Raw genomic sequence first — 13,873 nt, forward strand, 5'->3', positions numbered from 1 at the left:
GTGCATGACTATATTGTGTTGCAGAAAATTACGTTTTATGGTGTCAAAATGATTATTACTTTTTCCTTTAAGTTTTGTGGGCTTTATGTGTTTCGTAGAAAGGCTGCCTCCACACTAAGATTATAAAAGTAAATTCTTGGCTGGGTGCAGTGGCTCACACCTGTAATCCCAGCACTTTGGGAGGCCAAGGCGGGAGAATCACGAGGTCAGGAGATCGAGACCATCCTGGCTAACATGGTGAAACCCCGTCTCTACTAAAAATACAAAAAATTAGCCGGGCGTGGTGGTGGGCGCCTGTAGTCCCAGCTACTCGGAGAGGCTGAGGGAGGGTTGCAGTGAGCCGTGGCATGATCCAGCCTGGGGACAGGCAAGATCTGTCTCAAAAAAAAGGTAAATTGTCCCATATATTCTTCTAAGACTTTCATATTTTGACTTTTTAACATTTCAATCTTTGGGCCATCTAGAATTTATTTTAATGTACATTGGGACTTTATTATTTCTAAATGGGTAACCAGTTGTCCCAGCACTATTTATTAAATAATCATCCCATATGGCTCTGAGACATCACTTCATTTACTAAATCTCCCTATGGACTGAGGTCTTTTTAATAAACTTTCTTCTCAGCTGGGCGTGGTGGCTCACACCTGTAATCCCAGCACTTTAGGAGGCTGAGGCAGGAAGATCATTCGAGGTGAGGAGTTCGAGACCAGCCTGGCCAACAGGGTAAAATCCCGTCTCTACTGAAAACAAAAAATTACCCAGGTGTGGTGGCGGGTGCCTGTAATCCCAGATACTCAGGAGGCTCAGGCAGGAGAACTGCTTGAACCCAGGAGGTAGAGGCTGCAGTGAGCCAAGATCGCACCACTGCACTCCAGCCTGGGCAACTGAGTGAAACTCCATCTCAGAAAACAAACAAAGACCTTTCTTTTCTTTTGCATTGTTCTGAAGGCCCACTCCTGTATCAGAACCAAACTGTTTTAATGACTGTTCCCTGCATTGCTTCTATGCACCCCTGGGTTCTTAATACAGTCTGGACTAGAGATGGAAAAGCTGGAATCCATCTGCATTGGTCCCACCACATTCATAGCAGCCTGGATTTCATATGTTTAAGATCAGGCTCGAGAGAAAGGAGGGGTACAATAGATTTTAATAGTTTCTGGTATGGTGGCTACTAATACTTGATTTCAGAGGAAAACATCTGCTCTCAGGCTTGTACAATAGTCACAAAAGTAGCCTGTGGATCATGAGGCCACCTGCTTAGAAACAGAAAGGGCAGCCTGTTTACCACACAGAACTTTCTGACAGTTGGTCTGGCCCACATTTCTAGCATTCACTCTACTGGATGAAAAGTCCTTATGGAGGCACAAAAGTTTGGACCTGGGAGGGCTGCATGTGCCAATATGTCTACTCTCTCCTCTGACATCTGTGACTTCTTTGAGTTTCCACACTGCCACAGTGACCTTGGGTCATGGGAGCTCAGGCTCACCGATGGCCAGAATTTGATGAAATATTAGGACTGCTCAAAAATGCAGCTGGCTGGTAATGGCTTCTACCAGCTTTAGAAAGTGATGGGCTAAACCCATTCCTAGCTTACTGCTACTAGAGTAGAAATTAGAATCTGCTGATTGAGGATTGGCCCAGTTCAATAATTCATTCCTTCCACAGTTCTCACAAACATTTACTGAGGACCAGTGTGAGTCAAACACTGTTAGGGCCAACATGTGTGCTTATTTGTCCCTTCCTCCTTTCTTCTTTCCCTCTCCTTTCCTCTTTCCCTCCCTTTGCTCTTCCCTGCTCCGCCCCCCGACCCCTCTCATGAGATATTCATTTCTCTATTCCTATAGAATTCCATGAGTGTATGTGCGTGTGTTCCAGTCTTAATCCACTGAAGTCCCTCCTGTATTAAGAACCCAGGGGTGCAGAGAAGCAATGCAGGGAACAATTCAGCTATCCAACTCCCCAGCTCAACCGAGGACCTTAAATCTCTTAAACCCTCACCTCTCTGGTCTGTGGATGAGGGCATCAATACTTAATAATAAGTAACAAGCATGTAAAATCACGGATGTTCAGATCAGGAAAGAACCTTTGGGATCACCAAGCCTAATCAGAGAAAGTGGTTAATTCATGTACACACAACTAGTTAGCAAAGCCAGGAAATCCACTAGTTCCCAGCCCAGGGCTCACTTTCATCATAGTATACTTTCTCTTCAACTCCTGGAAATAAACACCATCTGCTTGCCTTCTTAGCACAGTAATTACTCAATTACTTTGTGTACCAAATAATTGGGTAACTTTATTTTTTTCCCCAAACGTCCTTTATATGAAATCTACAGGGATCTCCAATATGTCAGATAAAAGCTGAACCATCTTATCGAGGTGTGGATTGGGGACTCAGAGCCCACAAGCCAGGCCTGGGAAGACCCTACAAAACCCCTGGGACTGCTGCACTTTCCACAGTCCCTGGCCACCTTCAGCATCCTTAATTACTCATCAGTCCCATCAACATCCTGCCACCAGCCATCAACTCTATAATTTCTTTTATATCACAAAACCTTTGTGTGGATACACTAGAAAATGGGTATTTAATCTTGTTTTCCTTTGAGATTGTAAAGGTTTAGTCTGTAAAGTTTCTAGGTGAACATAAAGAAGATCTCATCTCTGAGTCAAGCAGAATTAGTTTTTGAAGCTTAATGCATTCTAAACGTTTTTCAAGTACCATTTGTTGAAGAAGCTGATCAAGAGATGGGATTTTGTTTTCTACTCTAGGGAAATTAACTTTTCTACAAATGATCTGGTCTCAAAGCTACCAAAAATCATGTAGGCAGCCATTCTACTAAACAACATCCCCCTTCCCTTCTTGTGAACCATCCTGAGCAGTAATGATGAGGAGGGGGCTGTTCTGTGGCCCTGACCACCAGCAATGTCCTAGGAACTCTGAAACCTAAGTGCAAAGAACTGCCTTCTGGGGGACCCTGGGGTCTAACTTTGCCATTCTCAGGCATCAGACTGAAGGTTTCCCATGCTTTGAATCAACACCCTGGGTATTCTCTTTATTAGAAGTATCAAAAATGTCTATCTGGAAATTAAGATGCACAACTGATCTGTTTGCATTCAAAATTAGATGAGTATGCTACACACACATACACCCCTTCATGAACTGCAGAGTAGCATAAAGACATTTGTGGTTATTTGAGAATAATTACAGAGACAGAAGTGAAGTTGAGATTAGAATAGGGAGGTCAGGAAGAGAGGAGAGGAGTGGCCTGTGTTTCTGCAGTGAAGCTGTGGAGTGATAAAGGAAGCTAGCACCATGTCCCAGCCTTGGACATGTATGTGGGTCTGTGAAAAGAGGGGCTGTTGAGAGGGGTCAGAGGACACAGGGTGCCCAGGCCTCCCGTAGTTGGCAGGAGAAGCCTCAGATGTCTGGGAAGGGAGGTGTTGTATCCCCAGGTATGCAAGGGCTTCTGACCTCAGCTGCAGCAGGCTGAGCAGGTTAAACAGAATCACCCATTCCTCTCCAATCTCAAGTGTCTTGAGCATCTTTGAGGTTAGAAATCAACATTACTTTTACTCTTGATTTCTCTTATTCACATAACTGATCCTTTGAGGTTACTTCTTTTGGCCTTGGCCTCTTGCCTCTAAACTAGACTTGCTTCAGACTGAACATTTCTCCATAGACTGGAAAGGCCTTTTTTTTTTCCTGCAAGGGCAGTGCTTTTTATTATGTTCATAAAAACAGGCTTGCTTCTGGGCAAAGTAACCTGCAAATAAATGCAAATGTGCCCTTTCCAAGGACACAGTCACAGATAAAAGGGCTTTTCAAAGTAAAATTCCCTGGCTTCTCAGGGCCTTCTCCCCACTCCATTCCTGGCTGAGGCTGTATTTCCAATGAGTCTGGGAAGGCCTTGTCCCAAAAGGCCCACTGGTGGGCAGAAGTGGGTAAGAAATGAGGTAACAGGCTCTAGGGCCCATGGTGGGCATCAGGCAGTCAGTTCCAGTTGCACTTATCATAGTTACCCTTTTCCCCTACATATATCTGCCCTGTGCTCCTGCAGGAACTCCCTAGGCAGGGCCTGTGTCCTGTTCAACTCGATGCTGGGCATTGAGGACATAGCTAAGACAGCAGGGACATGACTAAGACTACCTCCTTGTAGCAGGGTGGGAAGGACATTTCATCATCCATAAAGACAACCCACAGCAAGATTTATCAGTGTCAAATGCATGGCTCAGGCCAAGTCCTAGGGGAGTGTGCAGTGGTCATTATGGGCTGGTCCAGAGGAGTCTATGAGACTATGGAGGACAGAGGCTAGGGATGGTGATCTGGCTTAGCAGTAGTGCTAGGAAGAAGGACACAGGGTTTATTTTGAAATGGGGCCCCCTCTGCACATTTGGGAGCATATCCTTCCCAACAGCAACCTTCCCTGGCCTGAGCCTGCTTTCTCCTTCTCAAACTCCTGGCCCCAAGCAGTCCTCCTGCCTCAGCCTCCCGAGTAGCTGGGATTACAGGAGTGAATGAACCACTGTGTCCAGCTCTGCCTCCTTCTTGAAAGGCAATGGCTCTGGGCTCATCTATTCCCAACTCTTCAGACTTTTGCCCCAAATTCCTCTTCCCTCTTTCTTACATTGTTGACTCCACCCTCTCAACTGGCACCTTCTCATCAGCGTGAACTCGACTAAGTCTCTCTCATCAGTTAAAAATGAACATACTAAAGCCTGAATCCTCTCTCAGTCACTACATTTCCCTCTTGTTTTAAGGTGTAGGTTTGATTATTACTCAGATGTGGTGAGGCCAATAGATCAGAAGATGACTGCTATTGAAAAGACATTCATTACTCACAGATCCCAAGAGAAAGGGCCACATGGGGAAGCACACATGTACCCTAGAACTTAAAGTATAATAATAATAAAAAAAAAGAGGCAGAGTGAGGAGTAAAAGTGGGTAATAACCTTTATTGTGTTTCAAAGGAAAGGAACAGATGAGAAAGGGGAAAGAGACTTAGGATTGGCTTGCTTGAATAATTACAGTAGGCTCTGAGGTAAAGGGATTGTCTCTAACTATCTGGTACCTAGCCCTGGGGTGATTAGGGCAGGGGAACAGTGGCCCTGAATGTGAGAGCCCCATAGAGAAAGTGGTGGGGTGTGGGCTCTGGACTGGTTGGTTTGCATCTGAAAGGCACACCCATATGTGAGCCATTTGCTATCTCTAGGAATTGGCAGTCTCTCCAGGAAAGCAAGTCAAAGCACCGAATGCAGAAACCAGGAGTCTTATTGCTTGCAATCGCAACTTTAACTTCTGCACTTCCCACTCCCTCCTTAAATAATCCATTGTCCATTCCTCTGAAATTGCTCTCCCCAATCAAAGGGTTGCTTTGCTGGTCTTACTTCCTCTGCTGTTTCAGCCCACAGTTTTAGGTGTTTAACCTCCTCACTGTTTCTGAAATGCGCTTCTTCCTTTGGCTGCCATGAAACTCTGACTTCCATAATGCTGGTTTCCCTTCTGTCCCTCACTGTTCCTTCTCCATTTCAGCCTTTTGTAAAGACTCCTCTTCCGCTGCCCATTTGTTGAATGTCAGCACTCCAGACCTCCATCTCTGCACTTGCACGATACAAGAAGTGGAGTGACCGCACGGTCGTGCCTGTGGTGTCAGCTGGCATCTCTTCTCTGCAAGACCCCTACAGACCCCATCAGCTCTGCTCATTGGATATTTCCACTTGTCTCCCACCTCCCACACAACATGCCTTAAATTATAAACTCTGTCTTTTTTCACACAAGCTGGTTGTAGTCCTACATCCTGCACTTCAGTGACTGCCATCTTCGACTCACCCTCTCTCTCTGTCTCTCTCACAAACACTGCTAACTCATAACTAAGTGCTGCAGCTTTTCCCTCCTGCATGTTGGCTGAAACTATGTTATGAATTCATGTCCTCTGCTAACACTTTCCTTCTGTCTGCCACTTGGATCACCACACAAAGGTTTCTAATTAGCCTGCTTACCCAGCCTCTCCCCTCTCTATGCTAATGTCAGAATGGCCATTCTCAAATGTGGGACACTGATGCAGTTGGTTTTGCATTTTAGAAAGATGACTCCCGATTAACTTGGGATAATAGCAGAATGCTTTTTGATAGCATTCCCTTCTGCATCTGTAATTTGTGTCTCTCCCTCAGACTCACCTCCCGTTACCTTGGCATTAGACCTTGTATAAAGTATCTGTCAATTCTGACTTAAAATGCAGTCAGTTAGTTTAGCATCTTGTACAGATATCTGGAATGTTTCTTTGATCCTTGCCCCTAACAGTACATTATTTAGACTGTAATTCTACTGGCCTTGATGCTTTCAGTTAGCTTTGTTCAGGGATACCTATAATTTTTGCTCTGGCCAGAGACATCATTAAGTCTAAAGACCATGGGCCTTACACCTGCTATTTCCTCTGCTTCCCTCTTTCAGCCAGGCCAACTCCTACTTCTTATCTGATTCAGCCCAGTGATGAGCTCTGTCAAGAAGACCTCCAAGATCAGCCCCCTCCAGGCTCTCATAGTCCCCCCTGCTAATTCCTATTAAGATATTTATTAGGCCATATTGAAATTTCCTGTTTTCTGTCTTTTATACAACTTTATGGCAAGACCAGTAGCATAATTTATGGAGCCCAGTGAAAAAATAAATTCAGGGTCCCTTGTTGAAAACTAGAGTTTCAAGACAACAGCAGCAGAGCATTAAACCAAGCTGGAGGCCATAAAGTGACTGCAATCCCATGAAACTGGCCCTACTTACAGGGCAAGGACTGTCATGTTCTCTGTTACATCCCCAGTGCCTGGCCTGGTGCCTGGTCCCCAGCAGGTATTCAATAACTACTTGCAGAATTTATGAATAGGTCAATATGTAGGCATCACAATTGGCTGCCCTCACCATTCAAGTTTTTAAAAAGTTGAGCGCATGGGTTGCAATACTAGCATAATCTATTGATAAGGCACATAAAGAGTGATAAACATATCAATTATCATCTGATATGTCAATAGGTTTAGCTTCTATTTAATAGACAGATGCTTGAAAAATAATAAAATCAATATCCAATTATATGCTGTTGATAAAGAGCATATGAAAAAAGTCATAGAGAAGATTAAAAATGAAAAAAAGGCCAGAAAGTATCAAGTGGACACAAAGAAAAAAGGAGGGCAAATCAGATGAAACAAAATTCAGGAAAAAACCCATTAAATAACATAGATGATTGTGTTTCCAGTGATAAAAAGGAATAATACATAATTTAAAATATAATAGGCTGAATAACAAAATTTACATATATAAAATAAAATCTGTCAGAAAAACAAAGAAATTTTTAAAAAGCATAATGCGGGACTTCAAAAGCTCTCTCACTCTTTGATGGACCAAACAAACAATTTAAAATAAGAACAGAAAGAAAGTGGACACTGTTAGCTTGATCGAAAAGATATACCTATGAAAGAATGTATAAAATTCAATACCTCTGAAACAGAAATGGCACTTTTTCCCCCAAATAAGCAAGGAAGATTCATAAAAGGGAATCACATCCCAGCAGCCATAAACAAAGCCCAAAATAAATACTGTTCAGGCAAAATTCTCTGACTATTCAAAAGTCAGCAATAACAAACACACAAACATAAAAATTCAAACGACTTGCATATTAGATCTCCATATCTGCCAAAAACAAAAATTCTTCTTAACTCTTCTGCCAAAGAAGAAATAACAAATCTAATTACACTATTGAGTTTCCTGCAATTTTGTGTTCTTTTCACATGTAGGTGAGACTGGTCTCGGGAGCCTGAGGAAGGGAAGGGTATGTGATTGTGCCAAGATTGTTTTGTTAACCTGGATATTCACTTTATTATTGTTATTTAAGCTATACAAATATATATTATAACTGTCCAGTATGTGATACGCTTTGGATCTGTGTCTCCACCCAAATTTCATGTTCAGTTGTAATCCCCAGTGTTGGAGGTGGGGTCTGGTGGGAGGTGACTGGATCATGGGGTAGAGTTCTCACAAATGGTTTAGAACCATTCCCCTTGGTAATTGATATGGTTTGCTTGTGTCCCCACCCAAATCTCATCTTGAATTGTAATCCCCATAATCCCCACATGTCTAGGGCAGAGACCTAGTGGGAAGTGATTGGATCATGGGGGCAGTTTCCCTATGCTGTTCTTGTGATAGTGAGTTCTCATGAAATCTGATGGTTTTATAAGGGGTTCTTGCCCCTTCCTACCTCACTCTTCTCTCTCTGCTGCCATGTGAAGAAGGTCCTTGCTTCCCCTTTGCCTTCCACCATGATCATAAGTTTCCTCAGGTCTCCTCAGCCACGTGGAGCTGTGAGTCAATTAAACCTCTTTCCTTTACAAATTACCCAATCTTGGGTATTTCTTTAAAGCAGTGTGAGAATGGACTAATACAGTACTGTATAGTGAGTTAGTTCTCACAAGATCTGGTTGTTTACAAGTGTGTGGCACCTCCCCTCTCTCTCTCAGTCCTGCTCTTGCCAGTAAGATGCTTGCTTCAGCTTTGCCTTCCACCATGAGTAAAAGCTCCCTGAGGCCTCCCCAGAAACAGATGCCATCATGCTTCCTGTACAGCCTGCAGAACCATGAGCCAATTAAACCTCTTTTCTTTATAAATTACCCAGTCTCGGGTATTTCTTTATAGCAATGCAAGAATGGACTAATACAGTATGTAGGACATATTTCACAACTTAAAAATTTTACTTTAAAGTAGAAAAATATTAACCACAATTTAGGAGATAGCTCAGCTGGAAAGCATTTATACAGACATAATAGCATTTATACAGATATAATAATAGAAATATTGCTTTACTGAAAGGTACGGGAATGGGAAGGGAGGGAGGATGAGGTGGAAGAGGCTAAATTCTCCTGTTCCATAATGAGAAGTAATAGATGATGCCTAAAACTGAATAATTAACAAGGAACAACACAGGCAACCTAAATAGATATACATCCTGCACCTACATGGAGGAAAATGTTGTCATGAAAATCAGTGAAACAGTTAAAAATGGTTTTGGGGGGTGGGATAGGGCTGAGGGAAGAGGGATGAAAAAAAGAGAAAATGAAAAAAATTGAAAGTCTTTTTAGTCTTGACTCCTTAAACACTGCAAATATATCTTTAGTAAAAGTAACAATGTAAAAATAAAGCACAGTATAAGTTGTCTTATTGTCAAGAACAATATACGCATTCAGGACAAGTTTAGAAACTAATATTATAAGACCGTCTCTTTGTGTCTTGGATTAAAAATCTCAGTGACAGAATTATGTATGTTTAGATTAAAAATAACTCAGACGGAAGTGCACCTGCTGTGCCAGGAAAACTGTGTTATATGACTCAGAATGGGTCTGATGATGATGAGAATGTTGACACTGAAGATACAAACCAAGAGTTTGAGTAAAACTGGTTCATGAAATGAGAAAAGAAAAATCACAATAGTTCCCAATTAGTATATGACTATACATAATGAGTGACTTTAGAAGTGTGCCTGTTACAATATTAGTAGATTGATATTGCAAGTAGACACTGATTACTTCATCTATACCTCTAAAAGTTTAGGTATCAAAGATGGACATAAGAATTCTACTTTTGTTCATCTTCTCACTGAGAAAATGGAGAATATTATTTGGGGTGACTTTAAATTCCAGCAAAAATGATATATGTTTTGGGTTTCTGGAAGTTTTTTCTAAGTATGACACTAAAGGTAGGCACCATAAAATAAATATTGAGATATATTATCATACTAAAATTTAAAACTACCAGAGACATGGTATTTAAAAAATGACAATACCTAGAAGTGGCCACTATGTAGCCCAACAGGCACTCTCCTGCACATGGGGTTTGAACTGATCTGTTCTTTCAGGAGACAGACTTGGTGGTATGCAGCAAGAATCCAGTCAGAGTACTTACAGGTATTTAGACTTATGTGCAAAGATGTGCACAAGGCAGTTCTTCACAGTGAGTCATAAAAGTAGTTACAAAATTATATATTTAACAATAGGATATTGCTTAATAAAGCTTAAAGTATATCTACCATATTGATGGCATACTGTAAACATTCTAGAAATTTTTTTACATAAAAATATTGCTCTGTAGGAAAGGTTACTAGATAATTCCTGCCAATTAATAACCCTATTTTATATCAAAATTTTCTTCTTGGTGTTTTCCTAATTTATTACCTGTTCTTCTGTGGCCAGAGTTGTTTTTTTTTTTTTCTTTTTTTTTTAGATGGAGTTTTGCTCTTGTTGCCCAGGCTGGAGCACAATTGCACGATCTCGGCTCACTACAACCTCTGCCTCCTGGGTTCAAGTGATTCTCCTGTCTCAGCCTCCCAAGTAGTTGGGATTACAGGCGCATGCCACCATGCCTGGCTAATTTTTGTATTTTTAGTAGAGACAGGGTTTCTCCATGTTGGTCAGGCTGGTCTTGAGCTCCTGACCTCAGGTGATCTGTCTGCCTCAGCCTCTCAAAGTGTTGGGATTACAGGTGTGAGCCACCACGCCCAGTTCTGTGGCCGGGGTTTATCTTCACAATACAAACAAAAACCATTCATGCTCTTTCTGACCCCAAGGTTCCCAAGATTCTGAGTGTGTACATTAGACGAAGTTCACAGGCATTCTGCCATTTCATCTGGGTCTGTAAGAGTATGCATGAGAGTTCTTGGGGCAGGCAGTGGGGCAAGGGTGCCTAGGCAGAGAAAATGCTATCTTAAAATGCTTGGTGTTCTTGAAGTACATGCAGGGAGGAGGGTAGAAAGCATGCAGGAACTACTGCTGTGAAAAGCACGTATACTAGGTGGGCACATTGTGGGAGGAGATTTGACAGGCAAGCTGGAGCCAGATGCTGAAGGCCTTGAATGTGATGTTAAGGGGTTGATGGAGAATCCTGGAAAGTTTTAGGGCAAGAAGATGGCAATAGTGGTGATATACTGCAGGTGTCTGGATGTTACCTCAAGTGACACTACTTTTCAGTCTTCTGCTTATGACACATTAGTGGGTCAAGACCATCACTGAAAACAAACAAACAACCTAAATAGAATAGAAATACCTGAGTGCTTGGCCTGTAGAAGGGGTTAGCACTGTTTTGTAAAACTTTTGCTTTTCTGTACAGTTTTGTTTGTAGGAGTGTGTAGGTATCTGTCTCTTAGATTGTGAGGGTAAACAGAACTTCTTAATGTGGGTCAAAATAAGTTTGCAACCCATTGCTGAATCCCTTATCAGGCCTCCCCCAGCACCATCCTTCTCCAGGGTGTACATACCTAACTCTGAGATGCCAGAGGTGACACTCCCAGCTGCTAGAGAGAAATCACATCTTGTACCACTTCTACAACCTGACATTGTTGCCACAGTTTCCCAGGGACATCCTCGTCTGGCTCAAATGCCACTACTGGAACCAGGAGTCAAGGACTGGGGTTCCACTTGAATAAGGCAAATTAAACCCACACATTTACCTCTGCTGTCTCCTAAATCTCATTAAAATACAAATAAGATACAAAAGTCAAAACTCGTATGGGGCCACAGCAATAACATCTGGGAAGCTAGAAAGCAGGTGAAGCATAAGTAAATGACTCAACACCCTGGAGAAGCTAAATCCTGATGCTGCATTGGGAAGCCTGATTCATACATCAGAGCCCCATCAAGGCTCAGGAATTACAACCATCAGTTACCTTTGGAAGTGAAAACACAGGCAGATGAAATAGTTAGGCCTCCAGGTCCCCTTTTATACTGTGCTTACCCAGGATACTTCCCTCATTCATCTCAGCAGAAGACTTGAGGTTTACTCCTTAGAAAGGTTAGCATAGAGGGACTCTGAGACCAGGGCTCCAGGCACATCAAGGGCAGGGGCACCCAGAGGAAACATATTAGTGAGTGCTGGGCTTGGCCTTGGCCCCCATCTGTCACTGGGCTCCCCTGAACTATCAGACCTACATCCCCAGTAGGAGACTGGAGCATTCCTTTCTGAGGAAACTGACCGACTCTAAAGAAAAAGACCTACTGACAGTTCTCCCAATAAAACAGTCCAGCCAGATCATCCTAGGCTGAAGCCAACCAGTCAATAAGCCCTACTGAGGCCCACTAACCCTCAGATCAGCTTTCAGTGCATCACTCTTAAAGGTAAACTGCCAGTCCTGGGTCATGGGATTCTTGAGCAAAGTTGCTATCGTTAAAGATAAATACCAAAACAAACACAATAAAGAAAGTTGAAGGAGAAAAAAACTTCAAAAACGATTAATAAGAGAATATATTGCAGGTATGAAGCAATAGCATTACATAGTAAAGGGAATACAGAAAAAAAATAACTCTCAGAAATAAAGAAATTATTGTGTAAATTAAACACTTGATAGGACTGATGATGAAATTGAGGATATTTTGCAGAAAACAGGACAAAGAGAGGAAAAAAGAAGAAAAAAGAAAACTAGAGAATTAATCTGAGAGGTCTAATATCTTTACTTCAGAAGAAACAAAGAAAATGGAAGAAAGAAAATAATCAAAGATGTAATTCAAGAAAGTTTCTCAAGGCTGAAAAAGCTATCCAAAATGAAATGGTTCTCTAAGAGCTCAAGTACAGTGGCAGAAATAAAGACCCAAAAGAAAGCACATTGGTGAAGTTTTAAGCTTTATAATACTGAGACCAAAGGAAAGAGCCTAGAAACTTTCAAAGAGGGGAAAAAGCCACATAGAAAGGATCAAATATCAGAATGACTCAACAGCAACACCAGAAAGCTGCTTTTTATGATTATAATAATAAAACACAGAAAACTGATGTAACAAATACTATATTGTAGATATACTGGGAGAATGGAGGAAAGGGGGATATGTATGTTTTGAGGGGGTTGGAGGTGTTGAAAACAAAACCTTTTTATAGAAGAAAATAAAGATATAAACTCTAAAAACAAAAAGGGTAAGCATATTATTTAGAAATTTGGAAGTAAATACTGAAAGAAAGCTAAAAGTTGAAAGTGGTGTGTAAGGAGCACAGATGGGTTGGAGTGGGGTGAGGGGCTGTTTTTTCTTTTCAATAAGTCAAGAGAATTATTTGATATTTTAAAGTCTATACATTCATGACTTGGATTAAAATAAAATTAAATAAATAAGAAAAAGATCCAAGGATTTCGTTTTTAGCTTCAGGACCCTAAGAAATCTCTTAATGTCCCTCCTGGGTGATGGATATAGTATCATGCTGTGGCATCTTTGTCAAATCCATGCTTACACAATGAAATTTCCTAGAACACACAGGTCTCATCAGTTGCTGCTCAAAAAACATGTATGTTGGGTTAGCCTAGAGTAAGTCAATGTTCTTAAACTCACATGTGACTTTCCCATTCCCTGCTGGAATAAACTAAGAAGTTTAGTCCCAGCCTCAGAGATAGCACATCTGCAGCAAAGGCAGCCACAGCTACAACCCTCACCACATCAGGTTTCTGTTTTATCAATAAAAGAATAAAATTCTACCTGTTTTTGTAAAGCAGTCAATAAGGAGAGGACAAATACTTTTTCCACCCATATTGTTGAAATAGAGCCAATGGTTTAAAATGCCCTTCCTTTATGATTTATTTCTTAATGTTTGCACAGATATTCATATGCAAAGTGCTAAAAAATGTACAAAATAAGACAAAATTGACATAGTTCTGTTGTAAAACATCAATGAAAACAATCAGGCAACATATAATAAAGGATTATAGTACATAATCAATAATAGCAAATTGTGAAATAAAGGACAAGTCAACGTTGCTTAATTATTAAAATTACCGTAACTGGTGGTTTTCTTTCTGCCAAGCTCTTCTACTCAGATTTAGCTTACGTGTCTTGAGAAATAATTAAATGCCAGGACACAGGGGACAGAGCTCCAAAA

The 13,873-nt window shown here is 41.4% G+C and overlaps 1 protein-coding gene across 3 annotated transcripts in view; it reads right to left on the reverse strand.

Annotated features, from left to right (window-relative positions):
* MYRIP (myosin VIIA and Rab interacting protein) overlaps positions 1 to 13,873 on the reverse strand; it is a 475,698-nt gene that overhangs the window by 151,912 nt on the left and 309,913 nt on the right. Inside the window, exon 1 of one of the 3 annotated variants that reach the window (XM_032161999.2) lies at positions 13,771 to 13,826. The exons of the other annotated variants lie outside the window; for them this stretch is intronic. The gene's annotated coding sequence lies outside the window, so the exon portion shown is untranslated. Of the gene's footprint in view, positions 1 to 13,770; positions 13,827 to 13,873 lie in introns of those variants that run through there. 3 annotated transcript variants of the gene reach the window in all.

Source organism: Hylobates moloch, unplaced genomic scaffold (assembly GCF_009828535.3).
Source record: "Hylobates moloch isolate HMO894 unplaced genomic scaffold, HMol_V3 SCAFFOLD_8, whole genome shotgun sequence".
NCBI classification, from domain to species: Eukaryota; Metazoa; Chordata; class Mammalia; order Primates; family Hylobatidae; genus Hylobates; species Hylobates moloch.